Below are 6,164 nucleotides of genomic sequence, written 5' to 3' on the forward strand. Positions count from 1 at the left end.
TTTCATACGTCACATTATCTGGGTTATTGATATATTATTACTAGTCATAAGAATATATCAGTTAAGGTCATCTGTTAGGATTCATTCATCAGGTACCTATAAGGTATGTTAGATGGCCTTTACTGGGGTACTTTTCTGACAAATTGTTTTTATTTTCTTGTTAATTTATCTGCAATGATCATCATTAGTTCACCCAGCACATACACTAGTAAACATCTAGTTACATTAACACACAGTACATACACTAGTAAACATCTAGTTACATTAACACACAGTACATACACTAGTAAACAAACACACAGTACATACACTAATAAACATTTAGTTACATTAACACACAGTACATACACTAGTAAACATCTAGTTACATTAACACACAGTACATACACTAGTAAACATTTAGTTACATTAACACACAGTACATGTACATACACTAGTAAACAAACACACAGTACATACACTAATAAACATTTAGTTACATTAACACACAGTACATACACTAGTAAACATCTAGTTACATTAACACACAGTACATACACTAGTAAACATTTAGTTACATTAACACCCAGCACATACACTAGTAAACATTTAGTTACATTAACACACAGTACATACACTAGTAAACATCTAGTTACATTAACACACAGTACATGTACATACACTAGTAAACAAACACACAGTACATACACTAATAAACATTTAGTTACATTAACACACAGTAAATACACTAGTATACATCCAGTTACATTAACAAACAGTACATACACTAGTAAAAATCCTATTCCTCCTGTGGGAATGATTGGTTTTTGTCCAAATTCAGGGTGAATAATGTTCTGGTGGAGAAGTATCAATTTTGTATAGTCTCCCCCACCCCCAACCCCTGGGGCAAGAGGGAAGGAGGGGACCCAATAGGGGAAAAAAGAGGAAGTTTTTTAAAATCCTTATCTTCCTGTAGGAATGCTTTTTTTTTATCAAAAGCATCTTTGGGTGAAGAAAAAGTAATTTTTTTTAAAGGGTGGATCTCGGCCTCCTGGGGCAGGTGCAGGGCCAAATAGGGGAAATAGAGCAAATGATTTAAAATCCTACTCCTCCTGTAGGATGACTGGATTTTGACTATTTGTTGCAAATCACATTTTGGTGAAGGGGAATTAATTTTATATAAGTGGTGGATCTTGGCCTTCTTAGGCAGGAGGGGAGGGGCTCAATAGAGGAAATGTGTTTGAAAACAGTTTAGATCCTGATCCTATAACCATGTATAACATTGCTTGGCATAAAGATACACATGTAAACATAATCATGATGTAAGAATTGGCTCTGGTGCCTGGCCCCACTCCTACAAACTCAGTTTCATGGTAATATCGTTGAAACAGTTGAGATCCTCAACCCTAAACCATATATGGCAATGCTGGGCATCAAGAGATAAACACATTCACAATGTAAGAACAGGCCCTTGGGTGTTACCCCACCCCTCTGGGCTAAATTTCTAGATGATATATCATCTTTAAAACAGTTGAAATTTCCATCCCATAACCTTATATATAAAGCATTGCTTGGCTTCAAGTTATAAATACATTTGTTATGTTAGAAGTGACCCTTGGGTGTGGCACACCTAAAGTGACATTATTTCTAGGTCATATTTTTTTTTATAAAGTTGAGATACCAAGCCCATATCCACATTAACTCTTACTGGGCATCAAAAGAGAAAAGACAGTAATGATATAAGAATTTACCCATTGGTCTTGCCTCATCAAAGAGGTAAAGTGACCAAGCTTTAATTTGGAAATATTTTAAATACCAAACCTATAGGAATGTATAACATTGCTGGGCTTTAAGATACAGGTGAACAATACAGGCTCTATAGGCCTCTCGTTCACATTATGTTGAAACATAGCTAAGAAAGTTAATACTCATATTTAATTTATTTTAATAGATTTTTGCTGTAATGCCAATGTATTATCAGTTCTGTACTTTTTTTATATCAAAAGATGTTCTCTACACATAACTATAAAACAGACAGGTCTACTGTTGATTTACTACTTGTACCAATGTATCAAGATTTTAGCGAATTTCCTGTGAACTGATTATTTGTGTAACTACATGCATTCCTCTTGACTGAAGAAATTTGTGTTATTTTGATTGGTTCTATTTTCCTGATGTGCTGTATGTTAGTGCTAAAATCTTATGTTTGATGTGTATGTAAGGGAGATAATCTATTTATATGTGTTTGTTAATTATGACTAGCTGGTGTATAACTTAATTCTACAGTGTAGTACTGTTTGTTAATTATAACTTAATTCTACAGTGTAGTACTGATTGTTAATTATGACTAGCTGGTGTATAACTTAATTCTACAGTGTAGTACTGTTTGTTAATTATAACTTAATTCTACAGTGTAGTACTGATTGTTAATTATGACTAGCTGGTGTATAACTTAATTCTACAGTGTAGTACTGTTTGTTAATTATAACTTAATTCTACAGTGTAGTACTGTTTGTTAGTTATAACTTAATTCTACAGTGTAGTACTGTTTGTTAGTTATAACTTAATTCTACAGTGTAGTACTGTTTGTTAGTTATAACTTAATTCTACAGTGTAGTACTGTTTGTTAATTATAACTTAATTCTACAGTGTAGTACTGTTTGTTAGTTATAACTTAATTCTACAGTGTAGTACTGTTTGTTAGTTATAACTTAATTCTACAGTGTAGTACTGTTTGTTAATTATAACTTAATTCTACAGTGTAGTACTGTTTGTTAGTTATAACTTAATTCTACAGTGTAGTACTGTTTGTTAGTTATAACTTAATTCTACAGTGTAGTACTGTTTGTTAGTTATAACTTAATTCTACAGTGTAGTACTGTTTGTTAGTTATAACTTAATTCTACAGTGTAGTACTGTTTGTTAATTATAACTTAATTCTACAGTGTAGTACTGTTTGTTAATTATGCTGGTGTATAATTTAATTCTACAGTGTAGTACTGTTTTAGAAGTACTGGATGGGTCATTCTAAAATTCCATGTGAGTTGCCCTTTGTCTCTAGTTGGTCAGTGTCCGTTTCTGGGACTAACATGCAGGCAGCCATCTTGGATTTTCACTATGAAGGGTCAAGATGATCTATATCCATTGTTTTTGAACTTGTATAAATTTCCTTTAAAACACTATTTCTCCTTAACACCCAAGTGGATCTTAAGCGAATTTCATCTGAAACAGGATTAGGGGTGGGCATTTATTTCCTGAATTCAGGCAGTTGATTGTGCTCCTGGAGACACTGAGGAGTAGCTCTTTAATGGGATATCTGAATAAAACTCTAAAACTATTCCTTTACACTTCAACATATTTCTAATAAATTAGGTCTGAAACATCATTAGGAATGGAAAATCATTTGTTGATTGGATCCCTCGGCCCCGAGTGGCATGTTTAGTTGAAAGTTTGCTTTCCAATGCTATTTAAATATGACCGATTGAAATAACAAAATGGCTGACAGTTGGCGATCTTGTATTTTAATAGTTAAAAGTTTATTGTCATTATTTCTGTGTACTGGATCAATCATTCTCATAGGTATACATCTAGGTTCCAATTCATTCCTAGTTATACAATGTCCAATTTTGGACCAAAAGGAAAACCAAAATGGCCAACAGACAGTCATCTTGAAATTTGACAGTTAAAGTCTGTCATTTTATTAGTAGTACTAAAGGGATCTTTGTAGATATATGTAGGTTTCCCTTTATGCGTACTTGCTTGTTCAGTTTTCAGAGCAAGTAAGAGGATGGAAGAGAATAGGAACAGATCCAAGTTTTAAAGACCTGATCAAGATCATGAGATGGTCGGCACCAAGATCCATTTTGGATCACTTGTTATAGTTATAACAGAGGTCATTATTTATTTCAATGCCTCCACTAAGAATCGAACCCGGGACCCCTGGCTTACTAGTCTGACACTCAGCCAATCAAGCTAAAGAGAAGTTCTCTCTAGCTGAGTGGTATATTGCGGCTAGTATTTTACCAGGGTTACATAGTTATACAAACCAAAGCTACTAAGTGACAATGTGTGCTGATTATATGTTTATCTGTGTATTGTTTTAGCATTATGTTTGATTGTGAGATTGTAACTTTAATGAATGTTAACGATATGTGCAATAAAAGAAGAATGTTCAAATTAGCATTAATCACACCATCACCAAGTGAGATATTTAAATCACTCGTCTGTTGTCCACCTGTCTGTCCTTAAACAACTCTTGTTATTGCTGTTTCTGGAAAAGTACTGGACGAATCATTCTCAAACTTTGTATGTAGGTGGCAGACAGGCAGCCATCTTAGTTTTCGACAGTCATAGTTTTTGACTGCTGTTTCTGGAGAAGTACTGGACGAATCATTCTCAAATTTTGTATGTAGGTGGCAGACAAGCAGCCATCTTAGTTTTCGACAGTCATAGTTTTTGACTGCTGTTTCTGGAGAAGTACTGGACAAATCCTTCTCAAACTTTGTATGTAGGTGGCAGACAGGCAGCCATCTTAGTTTTCGACAGTCATAGTTTTTGACTGCTGTTTCTGGAGAAGTACTGGACAAATCCTTCTCAAACTTTGTATGTTATTTGTTCCTAGTTCTTTGTTGGCTATCAGTCCACATTGGGACTGGTCAAAATGATCAGAATGGCTGACAGACTAAAACTAACATTGCTGCCTGTCGGCTAATAAATGGGTTTCAAGTATTGTATATAAGTTTTTTTATGTTGAGAATGACTTGTTGGATTGTTCTCAAATTACATGTAATTTCCTTATTGTCCCTAGTTGTGCTCTTTAGATTTTGGAGCTGATAAGAAAAAAGGGCCAACAGGCAACTACCTTTATTTAATAGTTAAAGATTGTTATTTTTTCAATTGCAAAGAGGAATTCTCAAATTTCATCATTAAGAGCAAATAAAAGAAAGAAAAACGATAAAACTTTTAAAGAAAAAATGAAGATCAAACAATGGTGGATGCCACAATCTGTCTGATCTCTCGAGGAATAGAACAATTGTTCAATCAATCAACTTTAACAGTACAGTGATGAGTGACCTCCTGGACAGAAAAGCTGGGTAGCATTCAATAATTTCCAGGTCAGTGTTAACTTTTACAGGGAATTTTTTTTGGGGTGGGGAGGCGGGGAAAATAGTTTTTGGTTGGTCTGTCTGTGATTGAGTTTTTGTCAAACAACATGAATTTTTTACTGTTAGATTTGAACCAAATTTTGTATATTGTTTTATGTCAAGAAGATTTTTAATGAATTTGATATTGGTCATAATCTGCCAACATTTGACAGAGTTACAGGACTAAAAAATCCTTAAAATAGATACTTTGTTTCCATCAAATAACTATTTGCTGTCGGATTTCAACCAAGTGTGGAATTTAGCTTTTTTCAACCAAGTGTGGTATTTAGCTTTATCTAAGTGAGATCTTGTTCAGTGTTCATCTAAAAGTCAAGCCTCTGCAAGTAACATCTCACTTTCATAAATTTATAGAGTCCCAAAGTCTCCTTACCAGTCTGTATATACTTCAATAAACACTTTCCTAGTAAGTACCATAGCTTTATGGATGGCCTTTCTCTGGACACGACATTAGTTCTACAGTCCTTTCATATAATGCAAAACTGTCTTGTAATAGAATGTCGTAGCCCTCAACATCTTTCCCTCAGTGGTAAAGTGTTTGTCTTGTTTTAATGGGACATGATATATTTCAAGACTCTATGAAATTAATTTTTTCAAAACAGATTTAAACTGTTTCTCCATGCAAGGCCTTTTTTATCTATATTTGTTCATGTAAACAAGTCCTAATGCATTCAATTAAATACTTTATGTGGAAGTGAGCAAGTGTCATTTCAATAAAATACTTGATACGGAAGTGAGCGAGTGTCATTTCGATAAAATACTTTATACGGAAGTGAGCGAGTGTCATTTCAATAAAATACTTTATACGGAAGTGAGCGAGTGTCATTTCAATAAAATACTTTATATGGAAATGTGCGACTGTCATTTCAATTAAATACTTTATATGGAAATGTGCGACTGTCATTTCAATAAAATACTTGATATGGAAGTGTGTGTGTCATTTCAATAAAATACTTGATATGGAAGTGTGTGTGTCATTTCAATAAAATACTTTAAATGGAAGTGTGCGTGTGTCATTTCAAT

This window comes from Ylistrum balloti, unplaced genomic scaffold (genome assembly GCF_031769215.1).
Source record: "Ylistrum balloti isolate Yb309-2 unplaced genomic scaffold, AGI_CSIRO_Ybal_v1 Utg371196, whole genome shotgun sequence".
In the NCBI taxonomy this organism is placed as follows: domain Eukaryota; kingdom Metazoa; phylum Mollusca; class Bivalvia; order Pectinida; family Pectinidae; genus Ylistrum; species Ylistrum balloti.